We start from the raw sequence: 23658 nt of genomic DNA, 5'->3' as shown, positions 1-23658 counted from the left end.
CTCATCACGAAATCTCCGAAACTATAACAGCTACAAACTTGAAATTTGGCAGGTAGGTTCCTTATAGGGCGTAAACATCCGCTAAGAACGGATTTTACGAAATTCGACCCTTAAGGGGATAAAACGGGGGGTGGAAGTTTGTGTGAAAGCCCCATTTTTTTTAAAGTAAGAGACTTGAAATTTAAAATGTACGTTCTTTAGATGGTGAGAAGGTGTCGAAATAATGTATTTTTAGAAATCAACTCCTTTTTGGGGTTAAAACGGGGAATGGTAGGTTGACTCCCTCATCACAAAATCTCCGAAACTATAACAGCTATAAACTTGAAATTTGGCAGGTAGGTTTCTTATAGGTCTTAAACATCCGCTAAGAGCTGATTTTACGAAACTCGACTCTTAAGGGGATAAAACGGGGGTTGCAAGTTTGTATGAAAGTCCTATGTTTTTGAAGAAAGAATCTTGAAATTTAAAATGTATGCTCTATAGATGGCGAGAAGGTATCCAAATAATGTATCTTTAGAAATCACCTCCCATTTGGGGTTAAAACGGGGGATGGTAGGTTGATTCACTCAGCACGAAATTTCCGAAACTATAACAGCTATAAACTTGAAATTTGGCAGGTAAGTTCTTTATAGGGCGTAGACATCCGCTAAGAAAGAATTTTACGAAACTCGACCCTTAAGGGGATAAAACGGAGGTTGGAAGTTTGTATGAAAGTCCGATTTTTTTTAAAGTAAGAGACTTGAAATTTAAAATGTATGCTCTATTCATGGTGAGGACGTGTCTAAATAATGTATCTTTAGAAATCAACTCTCTTTTGGGGTTAAAACGGGGGATGGTTGGTTGACTCACTCATCACGAAATCTCCGAAACTATAACAGCCACAAACTTGAAGTTTGGCTGGTAGGTTAGGTTAGGGCGTAAACATCTGCTAAGAATGGATTTTACGAAACTCGACCCCCAAGGGGATAAAACGCGGGTTGGAAGTTTGTATGAAAATCCTATATCTTTGAAGTAAGAGGCTTGAAATTTAAAATGTATGCTCTATAGATGGTGAGGAGTTGTCTAAATAATGCATAGCAATGTATATATAAAAAAGAAACGTCACTGACTCACTTATCGCGAGAACTCAAAAATCGCTGGATGGTCCCATCCATCCAGGATAGAGAAAGATGAAATTTGGCAGGGAGGTAGATTATAGTTAGTAGACTTCCGCTAAGAACGGATTTTGCGATATTCCACCGCTAAGGGGGTGTAATTGGGGTTGATAGTTTGTATGAAACATTTACAATAGCTATAAGTTTGCCTGATAGGTTTTTTATACTGCAGCCTGAAAATAAAACAAAAAATGTGGTGTATAGAGAGTTTTTATAAATATAACTATTAAATTTTACTAAATTGTGGCTTTTAAAAAGTTACCCAGTGTGATAAGCATTTCAAGTGACTGAAATAAAAAAATAATTGCGTTAAACATCTTAGTAGTAATGCATATCTTCATAACCATGCGAGCGTAGTCGCGGGTAACAGTTAGTGTATTATAAAACAAAGTCCCCAAAAGTGTATGTGATCGATTCCCTTAAAATCTATTGAACGGATTTTCATGCGGTTTCACCAATGGAGAGAGGGCTTTAAGAGGAAGGTTTATGGAACGGCTAAGCCGATTTTGATAATATTCACTGAAAGTTTGCTGGGAAAACTTTGTGACACACTGATATCAACGCGGGCGAAGCCGCGGGCACAGCTAGTATCTCTATATATATAAAAGCGAAAGGACACTCATCACGAAATCTCCGAAACTATAACACCTACAAACTTGAAATTTGGCAGGTAGGCTTCTTATAAGACATAGGCATCCGCTAAGAACGGATTTTACGAAACTCGACCCCTAAGGGGGTAAAACGGGGGTTGGAAGTTTGTATGAAAGTCCTATGTTTTTAAAGTAAGAGACTTGAAATTTGAAATTTATGCTCTATAGATAGTGAGAAGGTGTTCAAATAATGTATCTTTAGAAATCAACTCCCTTTTGGGGTTAAAACGGGGGATGGTAGGTTGACTCACTCATCACGAAATCTCCGAAACTATAACAGCTTCAAACTTGAAATTTGGCAGGTACGTTTCTTATAGGGCGTAGACGTTTGCCAAGAACGGATTTTATGAAACTCGACCCTTAAAAGGATAAAACGGGGGTTGGAAGTTTGTATGAAAGTCCTATGTTTTTGAAGTAAGAGACTTGAAATTTAAAATGTATGCTCTATAGATGGTGAGGAAGTGTCCAAATAATACATCGTAATCTATATATACAAAAGAGAAAGGTCACTGACTCACTCATCACGAGAACTCAAAAACCGCTGGATGGTCCATCCATCCAAGATGGACAAAGATGAAATTTGGCAGGGAGGTAGATTATAGTTAGTAGACGTCCGTTAAGAACGAATTTTGCGATATTCCACCGCTAAGGGGGTTTAATTGGGCTTGATAGTTTGTATGAAACATATACAGCAGCTATAAGTTCGCCTGATAGGTTATTTATACTGCAGCCTGAAAAGAAAACTAAAAATGTGGTGTATAGAGAGGTTTTATAAAAATAACTATTAAATTATACTAAATTGTGCCTTTCAAAAAGTTACTTAGTGGATAAGCATTTCAAGTGACTGATATAAAAAAAATTTGCGTTAAACATCTTAATAGTAATGCATATCATCATAACCACGCGGACGTAGTCGCGGGCAATAGGTATTATTAAACAAAGTCCCCAAAAGTGTACGTAATCGATTCCCTCGAAACCTACTGAACGGATTTTCATGCGGTTTCACTAATGGAGAGAGGGCTTCAAGAGGAAGGTTTACGGAACGGCTAAGCCGATTTTGATGAGAGTTTCACTGGAAGTTTACCGGGAAAACTTTGTGACAAACTCATTTCAATGCGGGCGAAGCCGCGGGCACAGCTAGTATTACTATAAATTTAAGTCAGAATACTTATATTTTTTAATAATAATTATTTCTTTTGTTTCAAAATTTTAACCATTTATCGAATAAAAAAAAACATTTATAAAAATACTAGTATACAATATTTCAAAATTTAAAAATAGTAGTCCTCCGGTGGCTTTATTATTATTTTTAATTTCTGTTTGTAGTATTGTTACTTAAAACTTTTTTTTTTTTGAGGAAGATAATATTCGAACAATTTAACATGTGTTACTTAATAAAATAATATTTTTAGAAAGCCTTTATTAAAGGAGATATATAATGTCACAGTACCATGTAGCCATAAATAGGTACATCTGAATCTACGTGGGTCAACTGAATTACTATAAAATAATTAAAATATTGCCTTCTAGTTTTTCAACCGTGGGACGCTTACAGACTGATTTAGTTGAATTCAGCTTTTTATTTTGTCTAAAGTCTCGAACGAATACTAAAAAAATAATTATTTGAATATTGGATGCGTATTATGACGTTTTGAACAAGAAACTTTATTACTTCTTGGTTATTTGTTAAATTTAATATTGTCGTTTTTCTTTTGTTTCTGTAAATGTGTTAAAAATTATAAGTAAATATTGTTGCTTGTAACCATACTCTGACCTTGTTCCTGCTATGTCCTTCTACTACAGAACTAAGGACACCATGATAAGCATGATAACTATAATAACGACCTTATGAGGTCTTTATTCAACCCACTCACATAAAAAGCTTTTTTATTAACGTTTTTGATCTGTTAAGATAAAACTCATTTGTTCAACTTTAAGAAGATCCTATCATAAACGAGTCCTCCCAGCGTGTCAGTCTCTGTATGAACTTGGACAAAACGAAAGTTATGTTTAACAACCAAGTCATACCGAGACTGGTATCGTTCGATGGTACCCTTCTCGAAGTTGTTCAGGATTATATTTACCTAAGCCATACTATCCAACTAGGCCGCAACAACTTCGAGAAGGAGGCTGACAGGGGGGTTGGGCTGGGTGGCGTTTGGCAGGCTCCTTCGAGTCTTCACTTCGAAGATTCCGCAATGCTTGAAGACAAAAGTCTTCGAGCAATGCGTCCTGCCTGTGTTAACATACGGAGCCGAGACGTGGACACTGACGAAGGGACTGGTCCACAAGTTTAAAGTCGCTCAACGTGCAATGGAACGGGCTATGCTTGAGGTTTCTCTCAAAGATAGGATTAGAAATGAGACTATCCGCGAGAGAATGAAAGTAACCGACATAGCCCACAACTAAGCAACTAACAAATAGTAAGTTGAAGTGGCAGTGGGCTGGTCATCTGTGTCGCAGGACCGATGGCTGTTGGAGCAGACGGGTCGTGGAGTGGTGACCGCGTTTTGGCAAACGCAGTGTGGGACATCCTCCGGCCCGTTGAACCACGATCTACGTAAGATTGCCGGTGTAGGCTGGATGAGGATTGCGGAAAACCAGGATGTCTGGCGCGAACTTGGGGAGACCTATGTCCAGCAATAGGCTGAGCTGAAGAAGATCCCTACAATACCAAGTGTATTATGTCAAGGTTCTGATAATAGTCACGATTTCAAGAGGTTTACAGTCGAATTTTTAAATTCGATATTTTTTAAGTTGGTTTTTACGCTGCACTCCGCATTTTTGAGACACTGTTTAAAAATGCACAATTATAAGAATTTTACAGACGTTAGAAGCTCACAAAGGCTCATATTTGTGTTATACGAGTACCTTTATACATTATCGATTGAAATAATCCATCTATCATTAATTTTATGTGAACTTCACACAGTAAGTTCGATTGTTCTTTGATGAGTCAGTCTGCAAACTCTTTTATGTGCTCGTGGCGGCGCTTAGGGTGAATCAGTTCTATGTAGTAGGAGTTCATTTATAATTTAGGTAATTTTTGATTTTCATACAACTTTAAAGCATCCTCATATAGTATTAGTTATATTATTTCATTCATTTCTTTGGATTAATAGCTTATGACACTATTGGTCAGGATAGCAAAGGTGATTTAGCAAATGCCACTTAGGATGGATTAGTAATTTAATTCGCTATTATTTTTCTAATATATAAAATTCTTGTGTCATGGTGTTAAACATTGAACTCATCCGAAACGGCTCGACCGATTTTAATAAAATTTTGTGGGCATATCGGGTAGGTCTGAGAATCGGCCAACATCTATTTTTCATACCCGTAAGTTATAGGGGGGGGGATTAAGCGGGTTAATAAGATATATGGCAAAGCAACGTTTGCGGGGTCAGCTAGTATATTTATAGAAATGAAATGATACAAATTTATCTTTTTAAATTATATATTTAATTTTCACTATAATAAGACCATAACAATTTTCCTGCAATTTCAATATAAGTATATACTAAGATAAGACATATAATTCATGTAAATATTTCACCCCTAAATTCTGTTTTTGTGGTATACATACATTATACGTAAGCCTTTGTCCGGAGGATATCCAATCTTGCGTCATCCGAGGCGCGTTTCTTTTAAAACAACTTGTCTTGCTTGCTTTTGCTTTACCGTTATATCTTAAAAATTATTATTCGTTCATCCTGTTCACTGATAAAAGTACATTATAGGACACTAAATATCACGCCGATACTTATTGAAAGTAAGTAAGAATACATTTTAATCACTCTGACAAATGCATATACAGAACTCAAGTGAAATCATAGTAGATCATTAGTAATCAACCAAAAAATATTATATTCTAATCTCTAGTCTAATTAATGATTATATTTTCTCAAAGTTCATTGTGTGTACAAGGAACTGAACTTTTTGTGTAAACATATATTTTCTTTCAGACAAAATAAACACAGCAAAATGTCACATAAACAAGAAATACTTAGAATTTGATTACTTACACTGCAGTCATTAAAAACAAATGCAATTTATAGTTCCAATGAAAATTCAGTGGAATGTTATTATTAAGTAAATTCCTTATTTTGATTACCTATGAGCGGTGATTTCAGGCATGAATATTTAAAAACGGTGTTATGTGTGGCGTGAAATGAAATAGGTCATTGGTCAAGGTTGCTGTAAGCTGTGTTGTACGACAATTTCTATTGAAGAACTTTTATCACCTACTAAAATATTCAGTGGACACACGCCACGACCAGGTCTTACATAATGACAGTGTATGTTTACTGATCTAAAACATTGTCTTGATTTTATGGGAATTAAAAGGTTTTCTTTTTTCAAGAAATGAAATTTTTGAATAATATTATGCGTTAAATTAAGTATTTTTAAATAATATTATACGTTCCTTGTTTTATAAAATTAATAAGATATAATAAAGATGGATTTGTGCAATATGAATAAATATTGAAAACGGAATAAATTGAGAACAAATTCATTTCAAGTTTCTCTAACTAACTAAGAATTTATTTACAATAATTGTGTTTGCTCGCAAACAAAAAAAAAACCGACTTCAATCACATCGACAAGTAATACAACGTAGATCGACGAAAAAATAGTCAAGCAACTACGCGTTATCAGAGATTACTCAAAAAGTAGTTATCAGATCTCGATAAAATTTATATGTGACCACATGATAAACATCAGCTTTCGATTAAATTAAAAATTATCAAAATCGGTACACCCAGTAAAAAGTTATTGCGGATTTTCGAGAGTTTCCCTCGATTTCTCTGGGATCTCATCATCAGATCCTGGTTTCCTTATCATGGTACTAAACTAGGGATATCCCCTTTCCAACAAAATAATTATCAAAATCGGTACATCCAGTAGAAAGTTATGCGGTATAATACTGAAATGTTTTAAATAAAAGGACAGCGAGTTGTCAGTGACACCGTTTATTCACGACTGACGCGGTCATCGAGCGCGACAATCGATGCGTCGATCGACCGTTATATTACAAATACAACGTAGGTCGACGAAAAAAGCGTCAAGTAAAAACGCATTATTAGATATAACTCGAAAAGTAGTTCTTAGATATCAAATAAATTTAAATGGGACCTTTCGATTAAAACAAAATTTGTCGAAATCGGTGTACCCGGTCAAAAGTTCTGTGTAACATACATAAAAATAAAAATAATACAGTCGAATTGAGAACCTCCTCCTTTTTTGGAAGTCGGTTAAAAAGCATGTCATTTAGCTGTTCTAAAACATAAACATTAAAACATAATTATCAAAACTGTTTTACTAATCACCGAATAAATCACATAATACGAATATACACACATAACAAAACGTAACGTCGTAAACTTATTGCTCGAAGTCATTTAAAACTCGTAAAGAATAAAACGAAAAGAAACTATGATGTAAAAATTGAGACCGAAATCAAGGTCGGTTGAAAATGAACAGATTTCTGTTCGTCAAATCATGGAAGTTAATGGACATCGTAATTAGTCAAGCGATAGCCAAATGTATTAAAGGTTCGTCCGATCACGAAGCAGTCTTGTATAAGGTCGCCTCGTTAATTAATACTTCCGAAACTTGTACTAATATTAATCGAAATGCTGTCAGCACGTTAAGTTATTATTGATATCAAAATATTATTGGAATTTAGTCCTTGAGAAAGGATACAAGGCCCATGTTTCGTTGCTTGTATTCAGATCTTAGAAAAGTGACGTTTGTAAATGAGTGTGAATAATTAAAAACATGATAGCGTAGACATCTTCAAAGAAAGACACGCTAAATCCGGATTAATATTAGGATTATATCAATGTCGCATGTAATAAAAGTCAAGATATTCGGAAAATGTAGAGGAATGGTAAAAATATATTCGCATTAGCCTAGTCCACTGCTGTACATAGGCCTCCACAAGTTCACACCAAAAATGGCGCGAACTCATGTGTTTTGCCCATAGTCACCACGCTGGGCAGGCGGGTTGGTGACCGATAAACCGGTGACTGGTAAAAATATATACTACGCGTTAACTGACTTCTTTATTGTACAATACAAAATAATGTTCGACGTTAAAATTCATATTGTAACAACAATGATTAGCATTACAAGCGTTTAAAAATACGTGTTTTGTTTTCTTGTAGTTCTTATACCAATAATGTGAATGACTTTAAAAACGAGGCATATGCAGGAGACTTTTCTAGAAATCGTTGCTTTACTCAGTAAATCAAAGTAAACGTAATAATTACACAATAAAAAAGATGGCTGCGCGTTAATCTCATTTACTAGCAATCGTATTAAAATGTTACATAACAAACTATAAAATGTCACGTAAAATGTTGTGAATGGATCTCTGCCTTAAAGCGATGTTTGAGCTTTAACTGCAGATTATGCGAGTCAAACACAAAAACGGTACATATTTTTACCATGACATTCAACTCATCTTGATGTCTCCAAGACCTTAGAGGAAAAAAGAAAGTTAACTTTTTTGTTGTGCGTCATTCAAATTTGTCGACTCATCGGTGAAAGAATATCGATAAAAATTTATTTGATTATAAATTATACAGCAATCATGCACTTTTATTTATTTTTAACCGACTTCCAAAAAAGGAGGAGGTTCTCAATTCGACTGTTTTTTTTTTTTTTTTTTACATCAGAACTTTTGACTCGGTGGAGCGATTTCGACAAATTTTCTTTTAATCGAAAGGTGGTGTGTGCCAATTGGTCCCATTTAAATTTATTTGAGATCTAACAACTACTTTTCGAGCTATATCTAATAATGCGTTTTTACTTGACGCTTTTTTCGTCGACCTACGTTGTATTATACCGCATAACTTTCTACTGGATGTACAGATTTTGATAATTCTTTTTTTGTTGGAAAGGAGATATGCCAAGCTTAGTACCATGATAAGGAAACCAGGATCTGATGATGGGATCCTAGAGAAATCGAAGGAAACTCTTGAAAATCTGCAATAACTTTTTACTAGGTGTACCGATTTTGATAATTCTTTTTTTGTTGGAAAGAAGATATCCCTAGCTTAGTACCATGATAGGGAAACCAGGATCTGATGATGGGATCCCAGAGAAATCGAAGGAACTTCTTGAAAATCCGCAATAACTTTTTATTAGGTGTACCGATTTTAATGATTTTTAATTTAATCGAAAGCCGAAATTTATCATGTGGTCACATTTAAATTTCATCGAGATCTGATAACTACTTTTTGAGTTATCTTTGATAATGCGTTGTTACTTGACTATTTTTTCGTCGATCTACGTTGTATTACTCGTCGATGTAATTGAAGTCGGTTTTTTTTTTCGTTTGCGAGCAAACACAATTATTATATAAATACTTTATGGATTTTTATTTTATTGTAATTTTTAAGTAGTCGTTTAGAAATCGGGTATGTTGATTGTAGAATTAATAGTTTTGGTTCTTTTACGAATTTATTGCTTTATATATTATCATACTAATAATGAAAGCTTTCTCACTGTGTTAGTTTCAATAATTTTTTTAACTCGCTTTATCCTTTGTTAAATCATATTTTATCTAATATTTTAGATCTTACATTAAAATACAACGAATACAAAAATTTGCATACGCTATAATTATGTAACATTTCACATAAAACAAAACTACAAATGTTTATGCAGTGCTACATAATGCCAATCTGATTCATAAACTAGTGATTTGTTTGTTTATCCCCCACGTCAGCTCAATACTCGACAAGCACGTCGAGAGGTAATAAACAATTTCACTGGCACGGCTATGAATTGAAATAGTCGCGCTAATCGTTCCCACAATAACTGTATTGAAAGCAATTCATTCCTCGAAGAGAAACTAGGTGTGAGATTATTGATTTGAAAGATCGTTCATAAGAATTAATCGAGCATCAATGCAATACAGTAACGACAAACTCATTTTTTTTTTGTTTTGTAAGAATTTCTTACTAAGGATTATTCTTTGTATAGCTAAAGGTACGTAATAATCGAATATATAATGCAGTAGTAGATATTGTCGTCACATAAGATTGAATCTAGATCGATTAAGTGGAGTTGTTGGCGCAGTTTGTAGTGACCCTGCTTTCTGCTCCGAGAGTTGTGGGTTCGATTCCCACCCTGAGTCGGGGTGTAATATATATATTTATTTATATATTTATATAAGTATGTTTATAAAAAAAAAAGTATGTGGCTATATAAGTCGGCTGTTACCTATAACACAAGCATTAAGTTGCTTACCTTAGGACTACTTACTTACTTACTGACTGACTTACTTTAGAACTACTTAGGTTTACTTGTGTCGGACGGCCCAAAGGGAGCCGACGACTGGATGTCACGATTGTGGCGCGGCGGTGGACTCTGCCCAGTACACCCTCGAGGTGTGCCCGAGATGGGCGGCGTTGCGTCGCGATCTGACGACATTCCTCGGAGGGGACTTGTCATTGCCGATCGTTATCACCGCGATGCTCGGCGACGACGAATCTTGGAAGGCGATGAATCTTGGAAGGCGATGATCTCCTTCTGCGAGATAGTAATGTCCCAGAAGGAGAATGATGAGAAGATGAGAGAGGGGGCCGCCCATGAGGCCTCCGTCCGCAGGCGACGAACGGGGGTGCGTAGGAGGCGCTACTTAATGCGCTTTCAGTAACGCCCCTGTGCCAGTGTCCGACCGGGATGGGAACCCGGTCCTGCTAGACATAGCGTCGTCGAGATTGTTCAGAGGTGAGCCGGACAGTCCCCATGGAGGATGAGTCTGTCTTTTAGCCAAGGCCAGCCTGTCGCTGAAGTGATCCTGTTGCCCGCAGATCCGGGACCCTCCAATTTATGCGGCTGAAGGCTCCCGCAGGGGTTTTGGTCGGTATTGCACCCCCAAGTGCTGAAGCCGACATACGGTCTAGGAATGACTACCCGGGCATCCTGGATATACCCTTAAATGGGTTCCGCTGCGATACCAAAAAAAAAGGAATAGACGACCGTGTTTGTATTGTGTAGATATTTTATTTATATAAATAACGATCCCACCGAAATCTAACCTTTAATCTGTCTACTTTGAATTAAATCTTAAAAACTGTGAACATTAGCTCTACTTATAAAGTCAGTACAAAGAGGCACGGCATTGAACACGAATTTGATATGTAGGGGAAAACCGGGATAGATGCCACACTTTTTGAAATAGCCTCCTAATTTTAAAAATATGATTTTCATACGAATAATTTTTATTAATGTACCTAGCTCAATCCTTTATTTTGAATTATTACTAATTTTTTTTAACCTACCCAATGCAGATTAAGCAAAAATTAGCTTTTCGTGAACCCTTTTTTTTGAGGATAGATGCCTACCTATATGGATAGTTGCCCCACCATGAAAATAGTGAGTAGGATAGATGCCCTTTAAACCGTGTAAACGAAAAACCCAAACCAAATGTTAGGTAGTTCTACTCCTAAAACGTCGATTGTCTCCAAGAAATATGGGCCATAGTAATGAAAAACTTTTAATCTTTTAATTGTTATAATTAGAATATAATTTTTATATCACACAGATTACTATATCTAATTAAATTTATAAAGCTTATGTTTAACTAAAATATAAATTCTTAAGTTTTAACATGAGATATATATATATTAATTAAATTTTACAAGCATTTATTCAACAAAAGTATAAATTCATAATTGATGGTCTAAAATATTCATATCAAGTGTCAACATGCACATTGCACAATCATACTTTCTCATCGAAAACTGACTGTAGGTTTTCTATAATCCAAGAACATACTCGAGCTCGCATTCCTTCCTTTCCTTTATATTTTCGTGGCATAGTTCTGCTAGAATCAGTAAAACATCCAAAGATAAATATATTTAAATACATAAAAAAAATATAACAGACACAAAAAAAATTAAACATATACCGCCTTATTCCAAAACGAAGACTAAATATAGTACCGAGTTTAATACCAACTTTAATTCATGGACTAAAATAAATGTTATTACAAAAACGAGTTTAACGCTAATACGAGGATTATCTGTAGTACTAAAGTTAAACCACTGTGACCCCTAGTTTAACTTCAGTACTAACCTCAAAACGTCAAATTCTCATTTCTCAGTTGTCGTAAGCGTTGCATTTGTATTTTATTTTGAATAAAAATCGACAAAAATGGACGTGAACTCGATTGATTCTATGGATTTCGAAGACTTGGATGTGTTGGAAACATACCGGCGATCTAACATACCTCGTAATCGCGTGAATCCATTTGATTTAAATGATGATGAATTCCGGTATAAATATAGGTTCAACAAGAGGTTTGGATTAAAAATAATTGATTTAATACGCGAGGATTTAGCTTACGATACTCGAGGACAGGCTCTTAGTCCTGAGTTGCAAGTAGTTTGCGCGATACGCAACTGGGCTCGTCATGAAGTAAGTATAAAAACATGATATATAATACAAACAATGCTAGCATGTCTCAAAGGCTAAAAGGTAATTTTTGTATTATTCACAGATTCAAGACGATACTGGTGATTTGCATGGAGTATCCCAGTCAGTAATAAGTAAAACATGCAAAAAAATAGCAAGCATTTTAGCACATATGTCTCAAAGATATATAAAAATGCCTACAACTTTGGATGAACAAGAAGAAAGCATGCGGAAATTTCGTAGCATTGCCAATTTCCCAAAAATAATAGGCGTAATAGACTGCACTCATATTCAGATTAAAAAAATAAGAGCTGATGGAGGTCTATTGTACATTAATCGGAAAGGATTTCCATCAATTAATGTACAGGTAACTAAAATAATTCACTTTATGAAATAAAATTATTTAATTTTGTGTAATTAAAAAGTGTAAATAATTATTTACAAATTTCAGGTAGTCTGTGATGCAGATCTCAAAATCATGGACATTGTGACACGATGGCGTGGCAGTGTTCATGACTCTAGAATCTTCAGGGAGTGCCGTTTGAAACAGAGGTTTGAAGCTGGTGCATTCTCTGGCTTACTCCTAGGTGATAGTGGCTATCCCTGCACACCATATCTTTTTACCCCATTGTTGAACCCACAAACAGAGGCAGAACAAAGGTACAACAGGAGCCACATCCGCACCAGGAACACCATTGAGAGATGCTTTGGTTTGTGGAAACAACGATTCCGCTGCCTGCTAAGAGGCTTGTATGGGGATATCGAAACCGCCAGGAAGACTATTGTTGCATGTGCTGTTCTTCACAATATAGCCATTGACATGAAGGAAGACCTATTTCCTGGTGAAAGGCATGTTCATACTGAAAATAATATACCAGTGCAACCATATGTTGCAAACCCTATTAGAGGAAATATAAGGAGAAGGCAGTTTATTGAAACATACTTTTCATAACTATAATAATTAATAACATATATATATATATATATATATATATATATATATATATATATATATATATTGTAAATAATAATTATAATTATGTACCTTAGTTGTTATTTTTTTTTTTCTTTTTTATAATTATTTTGTTTGATATGTTATGTTTTAATGTATGAAAATTGAATTTTATTTATCTCTGGACTAGGTTTTGATTAATTTAATGTTTTAATTCATGACAACTTGACTCGGACTTGTCCTACTTAATTCAGTTTCACTTACAGTTTAATATCTTTTGATTTGATTTGATTTGATAATTTTTGATTTCACTGATTAATTCAAACCATTATGTATCTTGTCTGAGCTAAGTGTAATTTGAGTTCATTTTATGAATTAAGTTCCACTGATAAATGTTCTTGTAAGCTTTACTATTTTGGCTTAGTCAAATACTGGCTTATACAAATTTCTGCATACTAATCTTGATAATATTTCTCTTATAATAATATGTTACTGTTTGGCACCACAAAATTTAAAGATCAAGTTCTCTACTATTGTTACATTAACAGGATAACTATGCATGTCGTGTTTGCTTTAATATGGTTGTGCATTTAGAAATGTAGTCTAGATAAAATTAATATTGTAATGTATTATAAATGTAGCAACTGCTAGCAAACCTTATTAAATAAATAAATAATATTTGTACTTAAATCTTTATTTATATTTATAATTATTTTTTTTTGCTTTAATTAAATACATACTTTAATCACAGGATAAATCTTTTCAAATATAAGAACCCAGCATTTATTATAAACAGTAGTAAATGTGGCTACATGTTATGGTACTATTAAATTTTTATTGTTATCTGAAATTTTAGTTATAATTTTACATAATCACATTTTATTTTTCTAACTGTTATTTTTTTCTTGTTCTTTAGCAATAGATATTTTTTGATTTTCCAAAAGTTCAATTTCTAATTCAAGTTTCTTAATTTTTAATTCTGATATTTTTACATTGAATTTGTGCTCCACCTCCAACATTTCCAATTGTTTTTTTCTTAAAATCTATGTTACTGTTTATTATAGCTTGACGGCCTTGTTCACTTCTGTAAAATTAAAATATTTCATTATTAATTGTTTTTATATTTAAATTTAAAGTGTGAATATATTATTTATTCAAACACATGTACATACCTATTATGAGAGACCTTTTTGTCCTTCTTTTCAGTATTTTTAGGCATATCTATAACAGCTTGAAAAAGAAAAACAAAGATAAATAAAACCAATTTTCTTACAAACATTAGTCTAGGAATATAGTCTAGTAGGAATCTAGTTTACCTTTAATTTCTTTATTAGTTGAGTTAATTGTATTATCTGCAGATAAAATTGGTTCTTTGTACTCCGAACTAGAGCCAGGCATAGGACTATTATCTATCTCGGGTGGAATTGTAATCTGAAGGAGGTATTACCACAAAGATTACACTTGGATATATGCAAATCATTTCTGTTTATAAAAAAAATATCAATTGAATTGAGGAGATTGGAAGTTTTTGGAAACACCAAAGAGATATGTATATATGTACAGTACAGCATTTTTTAAACATAGACATATATTGTGAGTGCTACTCACATTTTTTTATTATATATATATATATCTTTTGTTTTTATAAATAGAATAGAAATTCTTTTTGTATGCTTTAACACTTCTTACTTACCACAGCATCACTGTCATAATTATTTACGTCTACGACAAAGTCACAGGGAGCAATCGATTTAATTTCCAAGTCCACTGGAGAAGGTGATGGGGGCTTTTGACCACCTCCTGTCTGGAACTGTTCTCTTCTGTGAAGAGACAAGTTAGCCTTGGCTGTCAACTTCATTCGTTTCCAAGCCAATTTTACTTCTGTGTCAGTTCTTGCTTTTCCTACAATTTCATTTAGCCTACAATTTCATTTAGCCTGTAAACATGTAAAAAAAAAAATAATTATTGCCAAAGTAACAATTTCATACATAGTATAGCCAGGTATTTACAGGTAGGCCAGTTAAATTACATACGTTACACATTACTTACTTCATGGTTACATTTTTCCATTCTTTAGATTTCAACATATTTGTGTTCGTTTTTGTTGACTTATCTTCTAATATATGTGCAGACTGGGAAACAAGTTGACGTAATATTTCCTAGTATAACATGAAAATTCGTATTAATTATATTGAGAGGTTATTAAATGAACTAGATGTATGTTGATTTGAACATTAAAAATAATTCCTGTGACATCCTTAATAAGTAATTTAACATTCTATTTCTGTAATTTTGTTGTATTGTATTTTGTCATTGATATACTTATTTTTATATAATATATAATAACTCTATTTAATTCTGATATGTTTCATGTATGTTTGTATTAAATAAATAAACTAACCTTTTCTTCAGAAGTCCAATTATCACCCCTTTTTTTCTTTTGTTTATCCATTTTACAGCACAAGTAACGTTCGTCGCACACAAATTCAGAACAAAAAATATTATAGGTACTATTCTTAAGAACAACGTACCGTCTATTAAGAATCAATCAAGAATCAATGAACAATAGCGGCTGTGTTTTTGACGCGACACGTTACAATAACAATATATAAATTTTCGAAAATTTTCGTTAACATAAAACTACTCGCGCTTTGTATTTCATTCCTTCATACGCTAGCTATCTAAAAAACAACTGAGAAATATACGTGTGTCATAAACAAGAATTAAATTCAAACTATTTCTAAGTACAAAGTAATAAAGATTTCAGATGTTTTAAATAACATAATAAATTTTATTAGCAAAAATATTGATGTATTCTTCATTATTTTTATTACACATTAGCAAGTTTTGAATGAAAAGGAACGGTGTAACATACTAATCAAATATTGAACGAACGAATGAATGATTTGTTGCTCATCAATCTGTGGATACAATTTAAGCCAGGGCGATCTTTGGTACTTGATAGACCACGATTGGTACTCGATTTGTAATAAGAATGAATTTTAGTCCGAGGTCTATCGTTAATACCGTAACAAATCTGGACTTCTTAGTCTTGATTTAATCTCGGTACTAGGTCAGTTTTTTGTAATAAGATTAATAAACTTACTCTGTATATGGTGAATGAAGGGATAGATAAGGGCACCTATACCTCAAAAAATCAGGGCAACTATCCTTTGTGATTGGGATAGATGCCCACGTATTTTTTAAATAAATTATAAACAAAATAGCATCTATTTACAACTATATGCAGACTCAATGACCCAGTATATTGACGTGATAAAAAATATAACGGAATTTATTACTATTTATAAAATTATACAACCTTAAATACTAACCTTTAAAACTTTGACGTGTTTGTAAATTTCGCCACGGAGACAATTACACACACGAGCCAAACGTCCTTGCCACCCGAATATCTGTGGGTATCTGAGGTACGGGGTGACTTCGTCTCCTACTTATGCAATTAATTTTTATTTGTGAGTTCGGGATGTTAGGTTTTTAGAACATGAGACATCTATCCCACTGCGGCATCTATCCCGGTTTTACCATATGCCCAAATTGTATAAACAATTAACTTTGGAATAGTAGGAATAAGTATCAAGGTTCTCGAAGTCCTTTGCTATATTGTAAAATACAATGTATTTCCTAAGCACGGCGCGTAAGGACCACTCGCTCTTGATCGCCTTCGTGGATTTACGTCACGTTTTATATTGCCCATTTTACGATAGGTTTTCGCGTTTAACGAGATCGTTCGCTCCATAGCGGACGGAGATTTCCAGTAATAAACTATACTAGAATTGTTAGCTTTATATTGGTGTGTCCATTTAAGTCATTACACGTATAAAAGCAATTTACATAGAAGCTACCACCATGAATGAGTAATATAAAATAAGTCAAAGAAAGACTCGTAATAATGTGTTAAATTACAATTTAATAAAAACATTTCAGACGCGTGTAACAGACTGCCTGCATAGCTAATAGTCGGCTTAAATCTATTACCTACATAATATAATATCTGTTTACGCACTAATAAGTTTCCAGTTACGTGTGAGGTTTTATGTAAAAGTTTCGAATGCTTAGGAAGTTTATGATCGTAAGGGTTCATCGCTATATCGACGTGTTTGTCAAAGTAAATATTTTTATTTGATGATATAATTGTTTTAATTTACTTATTTATTTAAAGTACATCAACATTACACAAACATTAAAAATTCGTAAACAAAAAACAGTTCAACATACGCAACAGGGAAAAATTATTGTCTCCTATAAACTATTACAATTATCTTTAATACAGTTGTCCTCACCAACGTCGATTTTAAACTATTTTTAAATTATGCGTGTTGAAAATCATTTTAGAATAATTATATTTAAGTGTAGATTTGTCAGTAAACTTTTGTTTTACATTGACACTAAAAATTTGGAATTTGAGAATTTATTCATTTAATATTTGGGAATCAAACAGACACATACTAAAAAATATTAACACAAATTAATTTTACAAAATCCAGCAAAGTTTCCGCCCATTATTAATTCATAAAAGCACGCTAAAGTAATAATAAGCTATACTAAACTAATCAACATCAAAAACTCTAAAACAAAAAGCACAAATTATCAATAAAATTCATTTCACATTAAATTGTTTTAATGAAATTCGATAATTGCTTTTTATAGTCAGCTAAAGATAAATGAAATAAATCAAAATTCTCAAAATGCTCATTGTATTCACGACAAGCTCTGATCAAAAACGAATTAGCGTTATAGGAAGTGCGACAAGTTGGAGTATGAAAACACCTCGGATAACGCGAACCAGACCGTGGACAGTTCAAAAGTATATTGCTAAGTAAAAATGAAGAGTCTATGTGATTATAAGTAACTTTAAATAAAAATATTTAATAATAAGAATAATAAGAATTTAACATCACTTTTGATATTTCTTCAAAGAAAATAAGCTTACTTATAATTTGTTCGTGTCTGACACGCTATTTCATTCATTACTTAAAAGCGTTTTGTATTTATAAATCGTTATTTATTAATTGTTGATAGATTTCAATAAAAAATCTATACGTTGATAATTTAAGTAATCTTGTATCCGTTATGTTGTTATTTATTAATAAATTATAATACTCGTTAAAGGTAACTTATCGTTTAACTAAACACCGAGATACGTTATGTAGTAAAAGCATTTTTATTTGTTCTTTGAAGACTTCCCCAATACGATATCTAATGTATTTCTAGCAAAGTCATAATTACAGTTTTAAAAAAGCACTCAACCTATTATCAACCACTTTCAAGCGATTTTTGAATTAATAAATGAATGTTGTTAAAGATATCCTCACTGTTATAATTATGTATTATAAGCAATCAATTTTAATTAATTGCCATTGGTCATATAATAAAAAAAAAAAGTTTGGTTTAAGTAAATATAAAATACTTGTTCAGTAATATGGGGTTGTCGAATTGATACATAAATGTGGTTCACATATCACACCCGGTCGTCTGTTCCCTATGTGGAAACGTAATACTAAGACTGTAACAGCCGACTAATATACACATTTTTATGTTATGACATTTTATGTATAAGTACGTCAAGACGTACCTACTTATATATAAAGCATATATAAGTGTATGGACATAAATATATTTCATCCGGTCTCAGGGTGGAAATCGCCCCAATCAAAGGGAAGAAAGCAAAACAGCTGCCAACTGCGCAAACGGATCAGACGAAATGTATTAAGATCTATGTACTAAGTGCATTAAGCGCTTATAACGTATAATTTATCCCAGCTAGGCCGTGCCCTTTACCGGCGCTCTGCGGAGTGAAAGCGAATTTATGTCCTTTGAGGAATGTTCTAATGTAGTTCACTCGATGTACTCCCATTGAGGTCGTTCACTTATAATGCAGTGTCGCACACGCAAGATCGAGGCAACCCGGTCTTGTGCGGAGCGCAGCGAATTTCACATTCACATTCAACGGAACGTAATCATTAATTGACGGTGTTCGGTTAAGAATTAGAATATGGTACTAATTTGTAGAGGAATATGTATGTACTGTCTCAAGGTTTTGCACAAGTAACTTCTGATCCGATTCCAATCGGTTTAAAAGAGAAACAAATAACCGTTAAATTGAATTTATAACATTAGAAGAATATTGGGTTGTGGTACGGCTGCATTCAATCTCACTCAATGATATATTTAAAACGGTTGTTTAATAACCACCGATGCAGTAGCTGTTAAACAAAAACCTGAAAATAGAACACACATGCATTTCTCAGCCAATCTCGTGAAAATATGTAATACATAGTTTTTGATGAAACTTTAAAACCAGAAGTATGCGATTAAGATTAAACTTGTAATGCACGCTTGAGTTCAGGATGTAGTGGAAGGTTAGCGTGTTACCAGTTTGCCGCTTCCTATCTATAAATGAATATTCAAAGGTTTTCTTTATTTTAAACCTAAAATTGAGATAAGTTTACTTAAGTGTGGTTCATATGTGCAATGTAATAAATATAAGTGTACAGAATTTTGTTTGATTTATATTTTTTATTATGTAAATATATTATAATTAAGATTTTATATGTTTATCAATCGACTGTTACCAAATATCAAAGCACAGCCATTCAGTTACCTACCCTAGAAACAGACAAGCATGAATGTATGTAAACATATTATATGTATATACTAGCGACCCGCCTCGGCTTCAAAAACAACACGTTGCAAAAACTATCAGTGTTCCTCTACTATATTATGCATGTATTATATTATGGATTTATTATACCTATAAACCTTGCTCTGGAATCACTCTATTTACTAAAAAACCGCATCAAAATCCGTTGCGTAGGTTTAAAGTTTGTTTTATACTAAGTAATGATTATAAATATACATATTTAAAAAGTCTCGAGTAAAATACATGAATGCATTGTTGCTATTAAAAATAGTATTACGCTCCAAGCGGGTTTGCAAGCTAACGTGATAGGAAAACGTGAATTGGAAATGAGTTTTGGTTACAAAAAACAAGACAATGTGATAATCCGAATTGCGTTCGAATCCCCCCATTTGACTATACAATATTGACCACTATCTTAATATTTTTGAAGGTAGAACTTAAATTGCTGGAATGCTTTTCATGTATATTTAATTGTGAGCTTTATTTTTAGAAATTGGCATTACTTAAAATTGCCAAAAAATGTTCAAAATGTAGACTGACAGATAACAATGTCAAAAAAGGTCTGAAAACACGGTAAAAAGAGGTAAAATTTCTAAGTATTCCCAATTACAAAGTATCTCAAGTGAAAAAAGATTTAAAACAAATTCCATTTATAGTTATGAGCAATCGAAATAGTTATATTTATTAAATGAACAATCAATCATTTAAAGCAAGGGATAACTAAAATAAATGATTCATAATAATTAATCGGTCTCGATCATGAAAGCGTCCATTACTATTACGATGCCTTATCTCAAAATAACTAAAAGCTACACAATAATATTTATGTACATATCTAAACAAACGCACAGTTTGATTCAATTGAACATGATTTTGATTTGAACATTAATAAAACAGGTGATAATTGCTTAATTGTTTTACATATTTGTGTGTGCGTGTTTTTTAAGTTTTTATTATTTATATTATGTTATAGCAATAAAATATTATATTGTCTAGTGAAGATTTTATAAAAAAAACAACTAATGTTTTTTATTAATTTTTTACACTCGTAACTCTCTGTATATAGAATCGTTTATATATATAACGCGTTTATAACGGCACACAATTTATTAGAATAATGATCATATAACCTTTATATTGTATCAGATCTGCCGCGAAGTTTCTCTGTCGTTCCGCGTTGATGTTAATGTTGGCCATTGTGGCGTAAATATGAGTCACAGCGTGATATTTTATAGCCTATACTACTTGTGGATTATACAGCTTTTTAATGATAAAAGAAACATTGATATTGGTTTAGGAATCCCTTACATCTCATTTAATGTAATTATACGTACATAACGGTACGTGACGGTACGAGCGGTAAGTGACAGGTGTGCATATATTGTGTGGTCTATACAAATTATCTGGCTTAGAATAAAAATAGTTTATTGTTTTTATAGATGACTGGTCTAGATTAAGCCCCGTGCACAAAACTGCACAGCGTGTGTCATGTCTAGACGGATCCACCTCAATACATATCGATTATTTAATAAAACGACAACGTGGACTGCATTTTATTAGTTGAATTTTCAAGTATTTTCAATAGAAATAATATTTAACGAAATAATATTTTTTTTAAACTTTTAAGAAATAGAGACAGAACTAGAATACTACCTAATATTACTTTTTTGTATCAACATTTTTTTGCGAGTTATATAAAATATGATCTTTTCTTCTTATTGCATATAAATGTTCTCTTTTATCTTATTACTTATATTTCCTATAAGTAACATATTTGTACTAAATGAGATTCTTATTAGCCTAGGAAACCACTGACGATTGTCGTTTGAAATTAAAGTTTATTTCATAAACGTAGTCTGAATTATAAATTAAAGTCACATCAGCTTAAATTATACGAGAACTAAGTTGCTAATTATCTTTATATTTTGTTCATATAAAATTTACCTCGTTATAAGTTTAGTTAGAAACTATTATCTTTCAACCGATTTAAAGGCTCCCGACTTTGCACTAATCATATAAAATGTATTGTTCTGCTTAACGAAGCATGCGTCACAGCAGCTGGTGTTAACGATAAACCGCAGCCACTTGTTCAAATTACAAATTAATACATCGATATGAACGTAATTTTTGTTTTGTTTCCGTTTCAGTCGTTCAAAATGTTAATTCTTAAAAGTGAGCAAAACAATCTCTCTAATAGACATTTTTTTTCTCTCTTGAAATTGTAGTGATACTGTTTTCTAGTTCTCTTAATGTATCTCTATTATTTATGCTCTATGTTTCCCAGTAAATATTTAAGAGGAATGTTTTGTTATTATTAATATAAAGTTCAATATTTTTGAAAGGGTCAATTCAGCCTCACGGGACCGAATAAAACAATAGCTCGAAATAAACATGTTATTATAATTATGGAAAACAGCTCCATAAATATTTATTACTAAAATACCGTTGTCACGATGAATATGTTATTGATACCATATTTCACCAGGTCTCTTCTTTATGTACGGTGATATTATACAAAAAAAAAAATATATTACGTAGAAATCAATCGTGTTATATTGTAAGGTATGCGGTAGTGATTTCCTTATAGGATTAGGCATAGAGAACACAATCGTCTTGTGACATAAGCTATTTTAAATAACTTTGTATCGATCCGTTTTTGCTGTTATTTTGCTTTTGCTTGGTTTCTAAAATATATTCATATTTAAGAGATAAATAAATTAGTAAGATAATTTAATATTTAAAGGTAAATAATAACTTTATTTTCTGAGAATTCATTAAAAACTACATAATTAAAAATAATAAAAGCTTAAAACGAAATATATACCTGCCAGTCATAGAATTGTTAATGTGGTTTGCGTATACATATAATATATTCCATATGTTATATTAAAGTTTTATTATGTAATGGTAATAATGTATATATGTACCTAATTATATTAAGTAAATTTAGAATGAATATGCATTTTCTTACTTGAAATCCGGTTATTATTTTTATGCTAAAAAACTTAGAAGTAATAACAGATCCGAAGATTGATAATGTTTGCTATACTCTATTATATTTTAAATAAATTATGTTTATTATAGTTGTATAAATAACGACTTAAGAGAGAATAGGATATAGGTCAGTAGACCGTGTTAGGATTAAAATAGCAGAACCATCTACGTATGGATCGGCGTCGTTTCTTAAGCGGGAATGAAGTAACAGTTGCGATTAATAGTTATGAAAAAACGAATATTTTGTATGGCGTGCTGCCAATCTTTAAACACGAACAATAATTTTCCAAACAATTCAAACAACTATTGTTTATGAAAATTTTTACTGATTAAATTAAAAGAAGTAAAAGTAACTATAAGAAAATACTACAAAAATCCCTTTTGCACACTTTGTCAAATTTGGTTGTTGCATATAAATTATGAAGTAAATATTCATTTTTTACCTAAAACTATAAATAGAAAAATCAGTAGCTAACCCTTACAACTAGTAGTAATATTAGACCGGCATTCTCAGGGTTTCCGTGTTAATTTCCCTTATCCGACTTCTGTGAAGCCACTAGCTTCTAATAGCTTACAAAGAGCACATCTACTTCTCTTTCAGTATTGAAAATATTTTGTACTACTTCGATTCAATGTAATCTATATTCATATCTAGCTTTAGATCTTCTATACAAATAAAAATGGAACGCCGAAATGCGCATAACTTCTGAGCGTCGGCACCAAATCGGAAAATTTATATTTTTGTGTTCATTATTATCAAAGGCTTGCATAAATGAAAAAAAAAATCAATAACTTGAGGGGAAAAAATAA

General features: G+C 32.6%; 1 protein-coding gene and 1 long non-coding RNA gene across 2 annotated transcripts in view; one reads left to right on the top strand and one right to left on the bottom strand.

Annotated features, from left to right (window-relative positions):
- The window catches only part of LOC123670019 (phospholipid-transporting ATPase VA), a 100478-nt gene that overhangs the window by 16549 nt on the left and 60271 nt on the right, over positions 1 to 23658 (top strand). The window lies entirely within an intron of this gene.
- LOC123670021 lies at positions 14221 to 14608 on the bottom strand. The gene is made up of 3 exons (XR_006745856.1): positions 14507 to 14608; positions 14363 to 14420; positions 14221 to 14274 (listed from the first exon to the last, which is right to left on the bottom strand). It is a non-coding gene; the product is annotated as an uncharacterized LOC123670021 (long non-coding RNA).

The sequence above is a fragment of the Melitaea cinxia genome, chromosome 4 (assembly GCF_905220565.1).
Source record: "Melitaea cinxia chromosome 4, ilMelCinx1.1, whole genome shotgun sequence".
NCBI lineage: Eukaryota > Metazoa > Arthropoda > Insecta > Lepidoptera > Nymphalidae > Melitaea > Melitaea cinxia.
Note: the sequence above shows the minus strand (reverse complement) of the source record. Positions and strands in the feature narration are given on the sequence as shown.